Genomic DNA, 20,238 nt, shown 5'->3' on the forward strand with positions numbered 1-20,238 from the left:
TATATTATTTCAAACTTATAAGAAAGTTACAAGACTAACAAGAGGAGCTCCCATATAATCTTTATCTAGAGTCAACAATTGTTTACCATTTGAGAATAGGCTGGAGACTTTGTACCCCTTTACCTCTGAACAGTTCAATGTGTATTTATTTATTTATTTATTTTTTGCGGTACACGGGCCTCTCACTGTTGTGGCCTCTCCCGTTGCGGAGCACAGGCTCCGGACGCGCAGGCTCAGCGGCCATGGCTCACGGGCCTAGCCACTCCACGGCATGTGGGATCTTCCGGGACCGGGGCACGAACTCGTGTCCCCGGCATCGGCAGGCGGACTCTCAACCACTGCGCCACCAGGGAAGCCCTGTATTTCTTAATAACAAAGACACATAGCTATGGTAAAGTTTTCAACCTAGGGGAAAATTGATACAGTATAATTATTTAAGCCACAGTCCATATTCACATATAATCCGTGATCCCAGTAATGTTCTTTATAGCTATTTCCCCAGCCAATGATCACTGCTGTGCACAGGGCACTGACTTCTCTCCAGGCCATCTGTCCCACAACACTGCCTTTAAAATAAACATTTTGTACTGATGTCATCTCTAATTAAAGATGTCTGAGAAGTGACTCATCATTTCCCTCCTTAAACAAGTCCTCTCCATCTCCATGTCTTTTTTATTCTTTTTAGCGGTGTTAGAACTCTCTCAGACATCTGGGTTTGAAGCTATGGAACATCTTTGATTCTTTATCCCCAGTTAGGCTGGTAAGTCCTCTAAATTCTGTCTGTGAAATGTCTCCTCTAGTCCAGCTCCTCTTAAGCTGTTGTGCTCTGATGCCCACCCATTCCACACTTCAGACAAATGCTTTCAGTTACCCTCATCTATCTGGAGGACTCAGAAAAAGCTTGCAGTGATTGTCCTATCTTAAGTAAACTTTGTCAGAACTCAGAGTCTGTGTGGCCCCAGAATAGTGGTTCAGCCAATAATGTGTGATAATTCACAAATCACTTTCTATACACAGTTTCTAAATACTTCTTCCCACCCCCACTAAATAGTTGTTGAATAAACATTTAAATATTATGTTAGGGTGTTGAAACTATAACGACTATCTGCAACTCACATACGCAGAGGAAGTATGTCTAACTGATAACTGGCCCTCTTCCCGAGCCCATAACCAGTGGGAAAACACTAACTCTTCAATACTCTTAAAGCTTAGTCTGATTCCATAATTTAAATAGTTCCTATAGGAGATATTTAACCTTCCTTGAAAACACTCTCACTTTCTCAGAGATCCTCTCCCATCCCCTATGTGTAGAAAAGCAGATCTGAGACTGTTATCTGTTATAAGTCCTGCTTACAAGGTTGGCCTTTGGTTGGCATCTAGAGATAAGAATTCCTGAATAAGAGTAGCTCACTGCGTCTAAACTGTTTGCACAAACAATGTGGTTTATGTTGAACACCTGTTTTCCTTCTGTGAGTCTGGAATTTTGGTATGTGCTAGGCAGAGGGTGCCTATATGACTGGCCCCCCCAAAAATCTTGGGCTTGGAGTCTCTGATGAGCTTCCCCAGTAGATAGCATTTCACAGCACATGGCTGGGGGAATTAAGTGCATCTTGTGTGACTCACTGAGGGGGGGCTTTTGGTCTCAGAATTTCACACCTGGTTTTTTCTGGACTTTAGCCCATGTGCCTTTTCCCTTTGCTGACTTTGCTTTGAATCCACTTGCTGTAATCAATCATAGCCACAAGTGCAATTATATATTGAGTTTTATGAGCCCTCCTGGCAAGTCACTGAATCTAGGGGTGGTCTTAGGAATCCCAACACACCCTACTTTTCTCTCTGTGGCAGATTGTTATTTTCCCAAAGTGGTTGCAACATGTGCTGGCATCGCACATGCTTTTACAATGTGATTTTGACACTCTTCACATTGAGAGGCAGAGTCCATGTTACCCCCCCTAGAATTTGGGTGAACTGTGACGATGATGGAAGTGATGCTATGCGATTTCCGGAGTAGTTGATTAAAAGTAACGCAACTTCTTCCTGGTTCCCTTTTTGTCATCCTTATTCTCAGAACCCAGTCACCATGCTGTGAGGAACCCCATGCAGGCACAAGGAGTTGTTGTACAGTTGTTCCATCAACAGTCCTAGCTAAAGTCCCAGCAGATAGCCAGCATCGACTACCAGTTGGAATGAGAGATGTTTCCAACCCCAGCACTTAAGTCACTCTCAGCTTTCAGGTCTTCCCAGCTGAGGCCTCAGACATTGTGAAGCAATAAGATGGCTTTGATGTACCTTTCCAAATTCCTGACCCAAAGAATCTGGAAATGACTACTGTTTTACACTGCTATGTATGGGTTGGCCAGTTATGCAGCAATAGCAACTGTATCTTTCCCTGAGATGGCATCCAGGGATATGGAAAGAGGGATGCAACTTAGCATCCTGATGCCAGAGGGGAAGAGCAGCATTTTCTGTATGGTGGTCTCTGCCTGTTCTGGTCTCTGGGATGATATCTCAAGTCCAGCTTGTTGCTCTTTCCCTTGCCAGCATAAGTGGCTATAGTCTGTGGCTGTTGTTAACTGTCAGTCTTTTTCTATTTCTCTCTTTTTCTCTGGGCTTGGTTGGAGCCCTCGTGGCATGTTTGAAATGTTTGAGATGGCATGTTTGAGATGACTCAGCCTCATTTCCACTTCCACAGATACTGTGGACCCCACAGAAGCCTTCTGTGACTCCCATTCAGTACCTAGCTCCAATGCTCAGCTCTGCAGCTAACAGTTGAACTCCCTCTGCAGACTAACAACTACTTCAGGGTCTTGTTTATGCCGCAGGATACAAACATGGTTCAGAATTGATGATTCTCAGAGCCTCCCTCTGCCTGACCATGCTGTTCCGCCAGTTTGGGTTTGGCTGTGCCCCAGGCAAATGAAAGAACAGCCTGAGTGTTGGTCTGTTCCGAGTTCTCATGAGAGATGTGGGGCCAGGAGACCCCTTATACCTTTGTGCCATTATTCTCATTTATCCAGTGCACTTCCCTCTGTCCACGTCAATGAGACTCTGTCTATGTCAATGAGACTCTGTCTGATTTAAGTCTACAGATGGGAAAATTGGGAAATGCATCGACTATTTCTGCTGTCCTGCTTTACTTTTCCCTTATTTTCGTCTTCCTACAATGCCCCAGACTTCTTCCCTATCTTCCTACTCTCCATTCCAACTCTTGTTTAAGCCTTCATGGCAAAGGATGTTTTCTCTATATGCTTGGAGAAATCTATGATCTGAGTCTTCCAGGTATGGTCATTGATATTCTAAAATCCTCAAGACTGTGAACTGGATTGCAAGGCTGTTGTCTTTTGGAAAAACCCTATTTTGCATTAGAAGGTGATATTACTTTGCTTTTTGGTTGCCATTTTTTTTTCTAAAACAAATTTTGATCTCCCCTTGGGAAAATGGGTGGTTACACACACCGAAAAGGGAAGACTAATAATTTTGAATTGATTACGCCCTCCCTGTATACTTGGTTTGAGAGGTACACCAAATTACTCACTTGTCCAAAACTCCCACCATCTCAATTGAGCCTTGGGTATGAATTGCAGTCAATATAAAGGTCCTTTGAGGTAGGACCTTCTTGGTGAAGCTGCTTTTTTCTATTCTGTTTTGTGCCTTTTGTATCAAACTTTGGAAAACATACTTTGTTCTGCTTCCTTATAATAATTATACCCTCCTGGTTCCTAATAGTTTGTTCTTATTTTTGAAAACCTTCTTTATTCACCTATTCCATGTTTGCATCCTTCTAATCCCTGAGTATATGCTTAGGCACAAATTTGCTGCTTGCCTTGACTCCTACTTTTTTTATATATGCCCAGCTTCTCCCTTGTTTTTGCTCCATTTCCTTGCTCTAACTCTCAGAACCTCGGTGTTTCAATATTGCAGATTATTCAGTATATATTAGGATGCTTTTAGTAGGTTGTGCAAAAACCAACTCAAACCAGATCAGACAGTAAAAGTAATTTATTAGCTCATATTTATTTGAAAAGTCTGGCTTCAGGAAAGGATTGATATGGCAATGTCATCATACTTTTTACTGACTCTCAAACCTGCCTTTTATGGTGTTGGTTTCATGCTATACTGATTGTAGGCAGGCTGCCAACCTGGGCTAGATGCTTCCTTACTTATGTCCAATAGTGGAAAAAGAATGTTTTCCCCCCAAACCCTTGAACAAAATCTCAGGCTTTAAGCTGTTTGGACAAACTCAAGTCACATGCCTAATACTGAACCAATCACTGTCTTTGAGAGTGGAGTGAGATTGTCCTTATTGTCTTAGGCCCATTAGATTCTTCCCCTAGACCGGGAGGGGGGTTAATCTACTCAAACTGCATGGCTACTACACAATGCGAAATGGGAGAAGTGGATTCAGGGTGAGCTGGTGTCACCTCTTAAAGTTTGCATGAGATGAGCATGCTCATGTCTTCCCAACTCAGTGTTCACTACTGACTTCACTTTGTAGCTTGAAGTCAACCATGGCAGGAGTATTTATACCACGGAAATTGTCAAATATTACAAATCAGTTGTGTGGGGTTGTTTTTTTTTTTTTGGTGGGGGGAGCTGGTTTACCAATACATCTCTGATAATGAGAGGCACTCAGTTTTATGTGTTAACAGGCAACAAACATTCTCTTAATTAGTTTTCCTAACTTCAGAATTGCACACCCCTACTTACCACTTTTTAAAAGTAATGGCTTTACTGAGATTTGATTCACCTGCCATAAAATTCACCCTTTTAAAACATACAATTCAGTGATTTTTAGTGTATCTCGAGTGTCATACCATCATCACCACAGTCAATTTCAGTATATTTTCATCACCCCCAAAAGAAACCCCATACCCACTGTAGTAGTTAGGTTTCTCTACAGAAACAAAACAAAGCTGAAAACCCTGGAAAGCCAGTGATGTAATTCACTTCGAGTTTGAAGGCTTGAGATCCAGGAGTACCAAGGAGCAGGATAAGATTAATGTCTCAGCTTGAGCAATCAAGCAGGAAGGGGCCAATTCTTACTTTCTCTGCCTTTCTCTTCTATTCAGGCCCTCAACAGATTGGATGATGCCCACCCACATTGGGGAAGGCAAACTACTGAGTCCATCAATTTAAATGCTAATTTCATCTGGAAACACTTTCACAGACACAACCCACAAATAATGTTTAGCCACAAATCTTGGTGCCCCGTGATCCAGTCACACCCATTAATAGTCACTCCTCATTCCTTCCCTCCCACTATCCCCTGGCAAAACTACTTTCTGTCTCTGTGGACTTGCCTATTTTGGACATTTCATATAAGGAATCATACAATCTGTCTCTTGGCTTAGTTTCTTTCACCTCGCATAATGTTTTCAAGGTTCATCTATGCTATACAACTATCAGTATTTTATTCCTTTCATTGCCAAATAATATTTCATCGTGTGAATAGACCACATTTTGTTTATACATCCATCAGTTAATGACATGTGAGTTGTTGAGATCCAGTTCTAATCATAGTTCTGGAATCCAGTCCTTTTCACCTTCAGTCTTTAGTACCTTCCGCGGCTGGAATACTTTTCCTAAAACATCACATTTATTCTTGTCACTCATCACATCAAAATATATTGTCCACTCTGTCTAGGAGATGCTAAAGGAAGGCGCTGACCTTGCATGTGAAGCTGTCCTCAGTTCCACTGCAGCTAGGGTAGAAATCAGCAGATCCTGCCACCTACTTAGATAGCAGTTTGGCAAGCGATGCTCTAATCTCATTTAAAGGGCCTCTAGCTGACCAAAAACAAACAAACAAACCCCAAAGAAATAGACCCCCGACAACATAAAGCAAAAGCCCAAAACTATATAGAAAATGACATGGATATTATGTAGCTTTTGGATTTTATTGTTTATATATTTTATCTCTTAAATATTAAGAATTTCATGAGGGTGCTGGTGGGATAATGTGTCTTACAGGTAGATAGCTTGAAGCCCTGGCTGAATCAGTAGCATTCTTTAGATTCTCTCCTGAGATTTTAAGCAAATGGTCTTATATGTGAAGTGGGAGTAATAATTCTTACTTCAGAGCCTGTTGTGGATTAAAAGTTATAAATACTCAACTACCGTGTTCAACCCATAATAGATACTCAGTAAATAAATAGACACTATAATGATTATTATATGGTTAGAATTTTCATTTATTTTCAATAAAGCCAATCTAAGGTTAGAACTATTTTGGTGTTCTTTCACTGTTTTATCGTTTTGGTGATTTAATTTCAATGTTGTCCTAGTGCTTTAAAATTAGTACCAATTTGAAGCAGAAATTAGATAATCAGTGCAAGGGCTTTATGTTTCTTGTCTACCATTACCCTTGATGTAATCTGAGAGAATCAATATTTCCTTTGGGAAATGGTCAATGATAGTGTCTTGTTTTATTACTATAGAAGCTTTTATGAAGTGCTCTAAGGATAAATACCTTAAATATTATACTGGGTTATACTGATATAAATTTCTCATAGGAATGAATCTTCTAGCTTGGCATTTACTGGCAAGTATGACTTGATAGCAATTATTAAAAATATAACCCAAGATATTATTCTTTGGAATGATTATAACATATTAGTAAAAAAGATATTGAATGTTAGTTAAATTGTAATTGTTTTTGTCTTTTTGCTGATGGTCATACAATTTAAATGGTTCTTTATGCTGTATATTTATGGTTTAGAAAAATTCACGTATATGATAATTTATAATTTATAATTTTAATTTTATAAATAAAACAGCCATGAACTAGATTCTTCTTTCAGAATTAGAAGTGCTTATAAATTCAATAGCCAAATACAGGAGGTGTTAGTAATTTGAGAGATTAAATTAATCAATTGTTTGAAAATTAACCTTCGATCATAATACAACTAACACATTAAAGATCAACTTTTGGAAATCACTCCTTTTTACATATTTCAGTCATTTACTATTATCTTTCTCCCTCCCCCCATAGGGTTATCCTTTTCAAGATGATGATTATTCAGTTGTCCACAGAAAATGCCGTTCTCAGTTCACAGATCTAAATGGTTCCAAAAGATTTGGCATCAACACCTGGCATGATGAGAGTGGGACTTATGCCAATTCATATGTAAAACGAAAACTCTACCCATTAACCAGTGGCCCTGTTGTTCCCTTTTTAAAATAATGTATGGAGTCAGATTCCATAACTAATGAAAGGTAATGGGTGTAGCAGTTGATGATTTTCTATCCTAATAAATGCAGTGGAAATATTACGATAATAGATTCCTTTAACACAAAATCTTATATTCTAGACCAGTGTGTATATCTTTCTTTTTATAAGCTACTCTGGTATTTCCCAAAGTTTAGTATGTTTTTCACTGAAGGTATATAACCCAATTCTAGATGGTACTTGGAGGAATTTTATTTTATGTTACTTTATTTTGTTTTATTTTATTGACTGGATTTATTTTAAATTTTATTAGGAAAAAATGCATAAAGCTAACACAATCAAGCTCATGATTGCTTAGGGTGTGTCTGATTTTTAAAAAAGATAAATTCCACTTTTGAGTGAATAAAAATTTAGGTGGTACTCAAATTCTACATGAAACCCAAATGGCTGAAGTTTGAGCAACACGAGCCCTATAATAATGTTGAGTGTGTGTGTGTGTGTGTGTGTTTATTGGGGAGGAGTGTGTCTGATTATACACTTTAACATATCTGTGGTGGCTAGCTGCTCTGTGGATTATCATTCAGCATGGTGTTTTTCCTTATACAATATAACACTTTTTTTGTATGAAGTAGCAGAGATGCAGACAGAATTTTAGTGAAACTTTAGAGGTTTAATGGAAAATCCAATCATCTAGTGTTAGATTTAGAATAAATCTTAGCAGTTGTTTTGACTCGCACTCCCGTTTTCCAGTTGAGCAGAGACTCACAGAGGTTCAAGTAGCTTGCCCAGGGTTACATAAATAAATTCTAGTTGATCTTTGAGGTACATTTTTTTTTACACCTTTATTGGAGTATAATTGCTTTACAATGGTGTGTTAGTTTCTGCTTTATAACAAAGTGAATCAGTTATACATATACATATGTTCCCATATCTCTTCCCTCTTGCGTCTCCCTCCCTCCCTATCCCACCCCTCTAGGTGGTCACACATCTCCCTGTGCTATGTGGCTGCTTCCCACTAGCTATCTATTTTACGTTTGGTAGTGTATATATGCCCATGCCACTCTCTCACTTTGTCACAGCTTACCCTTCCCCCTTTGAGGTACATTTGAACTTTTGTTTTTTCTGAGGATGGGTTTATTTATTTGGTTAGCCTAGGTTAAATTTACTCTCTTTGTTTTTCTTTAAAAAAGAAATTCATGAAATAGTATTTCATGATAAATGCTAATCTGATTAGCAAAATATGGGGAAAACTATAAGCCTTGTGAGTAAAGAAATGATAATAAATAAAGAAAATATGGATATGCCAAGGAAGCATTCACCAGCAGAGTTCTACTATATAGCTGCTTTAAAGTGTGTCTGTACATATACACAAATATATATATATATAAATATGTATATTATATATAAATACGTAATGTTAATTTTTTCTTTTTAAATTAATTAATTTATTTTTTAAACATCTTTATTGGAGTATAATTGCTTCACAATGGTGCATTAGTTTGTTAATTCTTTATATATTACCTATTCTAGGGGATACCTACCTAGGATTACCTTTCTTTCCACAGACTACAAATTCAAGTTTAATCACTCCGAACATTCATTAACATATCTAGGGTGGACAGATGTTGGAAGTATGCAAATCTGTATGTCAAGCTACTCATCATTTGATTTTTTTTTTCCTTTTGGAAGGAGAAAAAGTCTTAATGGTCATATCATTACCTTTGAACAATGCCTTTTACTTAGAAAAAAATTCACCTACTTTAGCAGGAATTCTATATTGTCACAATGATTAACATTACATTTTACATAAATGACCTGGGTCTGCCATGAGGGATCAATTTAGAAGTCAGTTTTTGTTTGGTTAGAAGGAGAATGAAATTAGAGGGATTTTATTTAAACTAGTAGAATAAAATGATGCATTGAAAAAAATAGAGATTACCTAGATCTTTCAGGTATAATTATTTTGTGTTGATTTGGATTTCTTTAGATAACTTCTTTAATGGTTCACCTCACCAGTATCAAAGACCATTTCAAACAATAAAAAGTGGAACTCAGATATGATCATCAGAGAATGTCTTCCTTAGGAAATGACCACACTGACTTCTGATGGTTTCACATGTATAGTTCATAGGATTCCACCTGAGACACCAAAATAACACAGTATCTTGTGTGTTTATACAGTTAGCATTCATATTTGGCCAGTATTTTTCTTTTGGCCTTTATGTGTTATTATGTCAGAGCTGTTGGTGTGAGCTCACTATGGCAGAATGTAGACTGCTGCTGGGAGAATGGGTAATTGGTTGGGCAAATCCCAAGTAGATGTATGGCAGTGGTGGTCCTTGATTAAATTTGGCCTACAGTTAAGTTTTATTTAGTCTTCAGAGTGTTTTTTTTTCCCATTAATCTTAAAAAAATTGAGCCAAATTTTATAGACTAGGACATTTTACATTAAAATTTGAATTTTTATGTCCTTGGCACATTTGCAGATCTGGCAGCACTGGTCTGATTTTGATACAGCAACAATCAGCAGGGATATGATAGGAGACCCTCTTTGGATGGGGGTGAGTTCATCATTTTGCTGTAATTCTCACCAGGTATACTTATTTATGGAGGCATTGTGACCCTTTACCTAAGGAGAGGTCAGACAAATATGAAATAACAAGTTGTAGAGGGAAGGGGGTGGTAGAAAAATGGCAAAATTGGCAGCTTCTTGGTGACTGAGACTAGGATGATAAAGGCAGAAGCCACATCCTAACAGTAGAGACAGCAAATTTGGTTAAGTTCAAGTAGGCATCAAGATCCCGGAGTATATGATGTAGAAAATAGAGATGGAGAGTGGGCCAAGCGCTTCACCTTAGAAATATAGAGTAATCTCAGATCCACTTGTTTATGCTAAGAGTCCATTTGTGCTGAGGCAGGAAGTGAGGGTACCAGACCCAACCCCTAGAATATGGAGCTGGCAGATGAAGACAAGAAGCAGGGCCCAGCCAGCTCACTGGTTTACTTACAGAGGAAAATCACTCCCTGGATTCCAGTGCTCCTTTTTCTAGAGGTACAGAGAAACTCCAGATTCACCAAGACTCTAGGCAGAAATAGTGAAGTCCTTCCTATGGGACACAGAGTAGAGGTGGCAGCCTGGTAGAGACAGAAGTGCCTGGCACTGCCACCATCAAGAATAGAGCAGCAGATTCTTTCTCAAAGCTATGTTGACCAAAAGCTAACTTTATTTTAGAGTCAGCAGCAGTGCAGTTTGCCAGTAGCTGAAAGCCCACTCCGAAAAGCTATGGTAGGGCAAGCATGAGGCAAATATTATAAATCAAAGTGGAAAACCCAAACAAAATCTCACAGTATATCAGTGTCCCAAATATTAAGATCATAAGCTTTATAAAATAATTTAACAGCTTTATTGAGATATGATTCACAAATCATAACGTTCACCCTTTTAAAGTATGTGATTCAATGATTTTTGGTAGATTCACAGAGGTGTGCTACCATCACCATAATCAGTTTAGAACATTCTTACCACCCCCAAAATGAACCCCATATCCATTAACTGTCATTCCCCATTCCCTCCCAATCTCTCAGTTCTAAGCAACCACGAATCTACTTTCTGTCTCTATAGATTTGCCTATTCTCGATACTTTATATAGGTGGAATCATACGATGCGTGGTCTTTTGTAACTAGTTTCTTTCACTTAACATAATGTTTTCAAGGTTTCGTGTTGAATGAAGTATCAGTGCTTCATTCTTTTTTGGCTGAATAATATTCCATTTTACAATTATACCACAATTTATCCATTCATCAGTTGATGGACATTGGGTTACTTCTGCCTTTTGGCTATTTTAAATAATGCTGCTATGAATATTTATGTATGAGTTTTTGTGTGGACATATGTCTTCATTTCTCTTGGGCATATATGTAGAAATGAAACTGCTGGGGCATATGGTAACTCTATGTTTAACCTTTTGATGAACTGCCAAACTATTTTCTAGAGTATTTTACATTCCCACTAGCAATGTGTGAGGGTTCCAATTTATTAATATACTTGCCAACATCTGTTATTTTCCATTGTTTTGATTATAGCCATCTTAGTGGGTGTGAAGTGGTGTCTAGTTGTGGTTTCGATTTGTTTTTTCCTGATGGCTAGGGATGTTGAGCATCTTTATGTGCTTATTGGCCATTTGTGTATTTTCCTTGGAGAAATCTTTATTCAGATCCATTTTCCATTTTTAAATTGGGTTTTTTAGCTTTTATTATCATAACCTTTTGTAACATAATTTTCAAAAAAATGGGAACACATAATCTGAAAAAAAGATTTTCGTTTGAGCTTGAGAAGTAGCTTAGAAGCTTTCATTTAGAATCAAATACTGGAATTTCTGTTCCAATGCCACAGAATATTTGAAAATGAATAGAACCTGGGAGATCTTGTAGGCAGGCACTGTCAAGTGAAAATTTATAATGCACGTATGTGGTTTAATCAATATTTTTGATAATGGTAGTGGTAATGATGATACAATAAGTCAATAAAGTAATATTGAAATTATTCATAAAATTCTGGGGAAATGTGTTCTTTAATTTTTCATCACATAGTTCTACTTTTCATTTGTCAGGGTAATAACTAGGGCTTGTTCTCCAGGAATCAAACTCATCTCATTCTCTAACACTCTTCCCTAGTACTAGAATTTCCCCTTTAAGCGTGGATCTCAACCTGCTGTGCTTATAAACTCCTTTGATGATCTAATGAAATCCAGACCTTTTGCCCTGAAAAAGTTACAAATATTCCTGTTAAGAGAAGAACATTGGGAAACATTCTAACATCACTAAGTAATGAAGTTTTCCTTTCCTTTGGAAGTAGATTTAACTAAATTGTGAATATTTACAAGTTCATATTAGGTTTGTGTGTCCACTTCCAGAAGACAAAGCATACATGCATATATGTATATATGTGTACACACACACACACACACACACACACACACATAATGTATTTATATTTGGCAACCATGAAAGAGAATGCGTAATTTTATCAGTTCGCTTTTGCTAACCACCTGAAAACATACTGACTTAACAAATGCTATTTCTTATTGTTCTGTGGTCCACTGGGTGGTTTCTGTGTTCTGGGGCTGGACAGTTCTAGGATGGCCTCTCCTGGTTGGCACTTGGTTCAAAGACAACTGGGATGTCAGGGACGCCCTGGCCATGAGTTGTTCATCATGTGGCATAACAGACTGGGTTTGTTCATTTGGTAGTAGTGGCAGGGATCCCAAGAGCAGCAAATGGGGATGCTTCTGTGCACAAGGACTTGTCAGACATCTGCCTGTGTCATGTTGACTAAAGCCTGTCTAGAGCAAGTCAAGAGGCCAGCCTGGAGTCTGTGTGGGTGGGCTCTACCAAAGAGTGTGGGTAGAAGGAGGGGGTAATTTGTGTCCTTTTTTACAGTCTACCACAGTCTTTACTGTTGCATGCTTCTTATGAAAAGTCCTTTGTACAGAAATTATGCCTCCTCCTGTTCAGTACTTCTACTAGAGAATAGAGAGGGAGTTTTCCGCATTTGTGTTAAACTGATAACATAATTTGGTGCCTTTTTGTCACTTGAGGCCCTCTGCTCATGTAGTTGTTGGTCTTCATGGAGCCTAGTTATGGGCTAGGATAACCCCTCTGGATCCATTCCTAAGACAAAGTGAACCCTTCCACTTAAGGGTCCTGGATAGCTGAAAATTGTGAAGAGTTCCTCCTTTGTCAGAGATCTGGAAATAGTGCAAATAGAGAATAAAGGAATAAGAAAAAAATAATATGTTGACTTCTCTCTATCTCTTGGTATCCTAGAACTGTCTCGTTGCAGTTAAAGGATCAAAGCAGCTTCTAGCTCAGGGAGGGAGCCAGCCCTTAAATTTGGCACACTGTAGGACAGTACCATCCATCCAATGCTACATACCATTTCAGGAGGTTTGCTGATACCCTGAAGCCAAGTCATCCAGGCTTAGAAGTTGGAGGAGGCAACAGTTACATAGGTGAGGAGTCTAAACTGAGTTTCTTAAAAGTGGTTAGGGGCTAGAGTACAGAATGTACAGACTTAAGAGTCAGTTACCAGAGCTGAGAACCAACATGTGCCAGCACTTTTAGTATACTTACAACATTTCATCATCACAACAACTTCAATGGATATTGGATGCATATATGTGCATGTGCACGTATGTACCTGTGTGTGTGTGTGTGTGATTATCATTAGTACTTCACTTTGGCACTTAAGCCTCCAATTGGTGAAGGGACTTGGAATGCAAACCAAGATTGCCTGAAAATGAGCTCAGAACTCCATATCCTCACTGTTGAGGCAAGTATGATTCAACTTTTGGAGATTAAGGAGATACTGTTCATTTAGCCTGTCACTTTCCAGTGTCCTGTGTTGTGGCCAGTTTGTCAAATGGCCACACAATCCATGGCCCACCTGATCCTCCTAATAGAAAGCTAACTCTTTACTTCTTTAGCCCGACCACCTTCTGCCTGATGTTATGTGTATGTGAAATCCTTGTTTTTCCATGTAATTTATCAGCCATTGTTTTTATGAACCAGAAGATAAAGGATGCTATGGACTTAGAGGCTTAAAACATAGATTTGTGACCATTTCTGACCGTTGAGAAACATTCCCCCCTCTAAAATATTCCCTAATTCTCCTTAAGTCTGGGATTGGTTGCTCCCCAGTCATTTGTGCTTTTTGTGTGTCTCTCTATTATGGCACTCACCTGCTTTTCTTACTACCATTTAACAGCTTTTGGAGAGCAGGCATCATGTCTACTCATTGGGGTTCACTTGTGTCTAAAACACAGTGGGCGCTCAGAAATGCTGAGGGAATTGGCATAAAGACATCTGTCATAATCATATGCTGGTATAGTGAGTGCATGGGTAATTGATAATAATTGCAACCCATATGATCAGAATGGTTTTAGCCAAAAAGACTCAGATAATTAACAGGTTTATATTACCAAGAGCTTCAGTGGTAATCTTGGGAAATGGGGGGAGTGGCAAAATTGGCCTAAGAAAATTTTATGTCCTGTATGGCAAGACAGTTTGCCTGAGCATCCATTAATCTGACTGAAATTCTCCTTAAAGTAAAAAAAAAAAATTGCTCACAAACCAGAGCACCAATTTGAACAAATAATGCTCATGTCCCAAAGATGGTGAAAGTTGAATGATGTAGCACAATAGGTGTGATGAAGGCAACTAGTGAGACTGAGAGCTGAAAAGCTGGCGTGGAAGAGGAGCTAAGAGGAAAGCTGTTTTGAAGAAATGCTGCACCGAAAGTAAATCAGTATGCACACTACCTTTCTCAGGTCCACAGTCATTGTACAGACTTGATTATCTAAAGTGTAACAGACCATGGCAGCTATAAACTTGGAGAATGATGGTCATGAATTGGATGTTTGAGGATAAATATTTATGTGGTATAGTTTGCCTTTTTGTGTTTGTCTCAGCCCTCCTCACTCAAATTTCTTATTGTAGAAAATGAAATTGTTTCATAAGTACTCTGAAGGTCACTCGTGATGGCTCATTTTCTCTCTACTCATGCCTTCTGTTTGTGTTATGGGCTTGAGGAATATTTAATGAGTAAGTGACAGAATTTTGTCTTTTTTTTTTTTGTCTGAACACAAACTACCTTACTCTTATGTCACCTTCCTATCATATACTAGGAGTGGATGGCAGCTGTCCCAGTGAAGTAAAACAAGTAAACAAACCGAAAGGCTGAAATAAGTAGCCAAAATATCAAAATGAATGACATTCAAATTTGACTTCTCCATGGTATACCTACTTACAGCACCATAGATGACCAAGAATTAATCATGGAAGTAGGTACTCTACAGAGCTGCAATTAAAAGAAAAAGAAAAACAACATTGATGGCGGGTACCAATTCCCATCTTCCAGATAAAAATATTTTAAAATTTATATTCCCTTTATGAAAGCTCAATTTATATTAATAGTACCTGGGTCTTAAAAATATAGAGATTGACCAAATAGTAAAATTTGTAACAAGAGAAGGCAGGCAGCCTGCAGTCTTGGTATCCAGCAATGTAAGGAAGAGATGTACTTGAAGAAAAAAATTATAATTCAACTCTGAGGAGTCTTGAGAAAAAGTAGGTTATTCTATTCTCCTGAGTTTGTTAATACTAATGAGCAATCTGGTTAAAAGTTAAATATGAAATCTTAAAAGTATTGCCTATCCACAAATTTCATTTTCTAGATCTTTATCCTTCAAGAATGTTTTCTAGAGAGCATCCAGTGCACCAACTAGAGAAACATAGGTGACTTCCTTTGGAGGAGAAGCATTAAAGCAGTCCCACAAATTGGAAGGAAAAGGGCCCTGGCCTCTCCAATAGGACTTTTGAGAGGTTGTCCCTTCTGCACCTTGTTACATCAGTTATGCACCCCACCCCTTAATCCTGCTACTCTTTCAAACCACTGTATCATTCTCAAAAAATGGACAATACTTAGTTGTCTGCACCTTCTGCCCACCCACTCCTTCCTGTCTGGCTTCTGCGTTCATCTGTGCTGCATATCAACTGTTGCCCTTCGGATCCACTCCCCACACTTCTTCTTCCTATTCTGGACCCTGAGAGGCTGTACTTTAGAGATGCTTCAGTAGACTCCATTGCCCTCTGGCTTAGGGTTGACCGGTTTAGCAAATGAAAACACAGGTCACCTGGTTAAATTAGAATTTCCAGTAAATCGATAATTTTTTAGTGTATGTCCCATGCCATATGAATATAAACACTTAGATTTACCAGAAATTCAAATTTAACTGTGTGTCTTGTATTTTATCTGACAACCCTACTCTGGCTTCCCATTGGTTTAGTCAATGGGTGTACTAACAGGTAACGGAGGAAATGAGAGTGAGGTCATAGTATTTCCCTGCCCTGTTCCCTCTTGGCTGGGTTGATACAGGCTGATTTTATCCCTTGATAAATGGTCACAGCTCCTGTCAGGCAGTCATTGTGTTCCAGGAACCTCTCCTTTCCCAAGTGCCTTCTGACCTAGGGAAGGTAAATACTTCTCCAATGTTCACATTCTTTGTTCCTCCTTAATAGTACCTGGGTACTTTGTTAACCCTTGTCATTTCCCTACTTCCTTCTCACACTTCCCATACCTTTTTTAAAATTATTTATTTATTTATTTATTTGGCTGTGTCGGTCTTAGTTGCAGCATGCGGGATCTTTTAGTTGCGGCATGCGGGATCTTTAGCTGCAGCATGCGAACTCTTAGTTGCTGCACGTGGGATCTAGTTCCCTGACCAGGTATCGAACCCAGGCCCCCTGCGTTGGGAGCGTGGAGTCTTAGCCACTGGACCACCAGGGAAGTCCCCCATACCTTTTTATTTTTAAAATTATTTATTTATTTATTTATTTATTTTAGGAGTTTATTAATTAATTAATTTATTTTTGCTGTGTTGGATCTTCATTTCTGTGCAAGGGCTTTCTCTAGTTGTGGCAAGCGGGGGCCACTCTTCATCGCGGTGCACGGGTCTCTCACTATCGTGGCCTCTCTCGTTGCAGAGCACAGGCTCCAGACACGCAGGCTCAGTAGCTGTGGCTCACAGGCCCAGTTGCTCCGCGGCATGTGGGATCCTCCCAGACCAGGGCTTGAACCCGTGTCCCCTGCATTAGCAGGCAGATTCTCAACCACTGCACCACCAGGGAAGCCCCCCCCCATACCTTTTTAATACTATCTTTATTAAATGCTTCTTAAATAGCCCAGACTGAGCATGTTATCTATTTCCTGCCTGGATCCCTAAACAGATGAGCTCTTACAGATCTAGTCCCAACATTGTCTTTTGGACCCTGGCACCCTCTGTTTCTCACAGCAGTGACAATGTTGACCCTAGACTCCTTTTGTGAACTGTGGATACACTGCCCCTCCCTTCTTCAACTCCTTTGCTGGATGTCTTCATTTTCCTACCTCTAATATCCAGGTATTTCCCTGGGTTGACTTTTACCCTGTTTTCTGTATACAATATCTTGGATTCAACTATTACCTTTATGTAGAACTGATTTTATTCTTTTATTTATCATGATGCCAATGACAGAAAATATTCACATGTATGACATAATACCTTGAATTTGCCCAAAGTGCGATGAGGTCCGAAGAAATTGGTTTGGAACTAAAAATATAGTTGTGATGGCTAATTTTATGTGTCAACTTGGCTGAGCCATGGTGCCCAGATATTTCATCAAACATTATTCTGGATGTGTTCTGTGAGGGTGTTTTTGTATGAGATTTACAATTAACTTGGTGGACTTCGAGTAAAGCAGATTGCCCTTTATAATGTGGTGAGCCTCATCCAGTCATTTGATGGATAGAACAAAAATGCTGACCTCCCCTAAGGAAGAAGGAATATTGCAGTAGACTTCAACAGCAACATCAGCTCTTCCTGAGTCTCCAGCCTGACAGCCCACCATGCAGATTTTGGATTTGCCAGCCTCCATAATCACAAGAGACAATTCCTTAAAATCGATCTCCTGTCTATCTATCTATCTATCATCTATCATCTATCTACACACACACACACACACACACACACACACACCCTATTGGTTTTGTTTCTCTGGAGAACCCTGACTAATGTAATAGTGCATAGAATGCTTTCAGGTGGGGGAAGAGGGTGGGCATGACAGTCACTAAAGCAGTTTACAAAGGTATGATATGGATTAGGTTGACTGCAGATTATAAAATATTTAGGTCGGGCTGGGTTTAACTGTGCTGCTTTCTCTCCCACCTGGGAAAGCTTTTCAGAATGCAGGTCAGTGAGAGTGAATTTATTATTGGCACACGTAGTTCATATACTTTTGCCTGCAAGAAACAAAATTCTTAGAGTGGCTTAAACAATAAGCACATTTATGATCTCATGGAACAGGAAGCTCAAAGGTAGGACAGGCCCTTGGTCTGCTGTGTCTGGGCTCTTGAGTTCTCTTGCCTCTGCCCTCCTCAGACTGTCTACATAACGGGTGAAGCTGTTCCAGGCCTCATGTCCAGGCATGAAAATGTTCAGAGGAAAGAGAATGATTGTCTCTTCTTTGATACATTTCTCAGAAGCTAGGAAAACTTTCCTGAAAGTCTCCTTCATGTAATCTCAGTGGCTAGAATTGGGTCATATGCACATTCCTAAAACCATCCCTGGCAAGGGGGATACCATGATTGGCTTAGACAAACCAGAATCTCCTCCTGAGCTGCAAATGGGGTTGGCTTCCACTGGATCCTGTTACATGGTTATCTGAAGCAAAGCAGGGTGTCAAGAAGAAAGAAGAAGGAAGCAGATGTTGGGCAGGTAGCCAACAAAGTCCATCAAGTGAGTCACCTGGATCTTGGTTGTCCCTTTTTTTCATGCAACTGGGTGTTGTCTTGGTACTCTGCTAAACAAAATATTGCTTTCTTTAAAAAAAGAATCAAACCACACTCATTATATGGTTTTTTGAAAACTTACTTCAGTTACTGGGACGTGAGGATGTTAAATCATATAGCACGTGACAGTTTAATAGAAAACCCCCATTAAGTGTCTCTGCTCTCATGTCTCTTCCTCCTCCCCCTTCTCTTACATCCCACCATTCATCAAATCCTCATATAGTTTCTCTCCCCTTTTCTATTTCAGGAATTGAACTCACACCCTTTTCCTTGTCTCATGCAGGGAATCTGTGCTTACTACTATTGATTTGTGGCCCTGGAAGCCCAGCTGCAACCCTCAGATTTATCAAAGTACCCATTTACTCAGCAGTTGCTGAGAAAAGAAATTTTCTTCATATCATTATGTAGAGAAAAGTCTATAATACTCTATTTTCTTTGAAAATGCAAAGCTTTTGTAAACTTGGTATTTTAAGCAATATTAGTAAAAGTTTACTTGTGACCTATCTCACAAGCAATTGCAATGGATCGGAGTGCTGAGACTGTGTAGTAGAGGACTTCTAATCAATAATAACCGATAACCTGACCTCTCTCCTGAGCTTGAGTCTCATATATGCTGCTCATCTCCACCAGACAGGAAAGGAACCTCATTATGTTCAAAATGAAATAATCTTCCATTGCAAACTTATCTCTCCTATTTCCTATTGCTATTAACAGCATCACTGTCCTCCCAGCAGTCATTTTAATTTCTTTCTCCGTTGCTCTTTCTATTAATCTAGCACTTCCCAAAATTTGATCTGGGGATTTAATAGGTGTTGCTTGAAGAAAGTGTTCTCTTGGCCAAATGCCATTGGGGAATACTATATGCCATATCCCTGTCTTGGAGCATTACAATGCACATTCAAATATTAAAGACCCTGAGAAATTCTGTAGAACAGAAGGCAGTTAACCCCTATTTAATCTAACATTTCCTGGATTTATTTCATCACAAAATCATTTTTTGCTGGGAATATGTTTTCATATATCCTGGGATATTAGTATTTCATGGAAAATAGGGAAAACATCGCTCTAAGCATTTTCTAAATAAGGATGGGGAACAAAATTAGTATTTATTGAGTGTCTAGTAAGAACCATATTCATAGGTTAAGTAGATTTTTTAAAAAATTCCAATACTGGGGCCTGCCAGCCACAAGTGCCATGCTGCAGGCCTTCTGTGGGTGGCCTGCCTTTGAGACAGAGGCCTGCCTCAGTGTGCCACAGATGTGTGTGGGCTGAGCCTCCCTCACAGGGCTCACAGGTTTCTGGGACTCAGCCTGGGCTTTAAATGTGCCGGAAAAGCCTCGGGCTGCTTAAGACAGCCCTGATTCTACCTGCTGTATTCTCTGTCCCTCCTTCCTGCCCTGTGTCAGCTATCATGGAGCCCTGTCTAATTTAGGGTGTGTGTGTGTGTGTGTGTGTGGAATTCTATAAAGAAGGTGGAAAGTCATTTTTCTATAATTTGTGAAGTTGTGAAAAAGCCATTATCATGGCTTTTACCCTGAATATTGGAACATTTCAGAAATAATAAAGGTATTTTCCTAATTTCCAAAAAAAAAGAATTTCCAATACCACTAATAAGGAAAAAAAAGCCCAAGTACTTCTTTTAGTAAACAGACTTAGACAGAAACCCAACTTCATGATGACAAA

General features: G+C 39.2%; 1 protein-coding gene across 8 annotated transcripts in view; it reads left to right on the forward strand.

The window, feature by feature from the left end:
• Positions 1 to 20,238, forward strand: part of MAMDC2 (MAM domain containing 2) — a gene marked incomplete at its 5' end in the record, with an annotated part of 436,428 nt that overhangs the window by 123,319 nt on the left and 292,871 nt on the right. The window contains one exon of one of the 8 annotated variants that reach the window (XM_081238323.1): positions 709 to 760. The exons of the other annotated variants lie outside the window; for them this stretch is intronic. Of the gene's footprint in view, positions 1 to 708; positions 761 to 20,238 lie in introns of those variants that run through there. 8 annotated transcript variants of the gene reach the window in all.

Source organism: Mesoplodon bidens (genome assembly GCF_964165515.1).
Source record: "Mesoplodon bidens genome assembly, chromosome: 6".
Classification (NCBI taxonomy): domain Eukaryota; kingdom Metazoa; phylum Chordata; class Mammalia; order Artiodactyla; family Ziphiidae; genus Mesoplodon; species Mesoplodon bidens.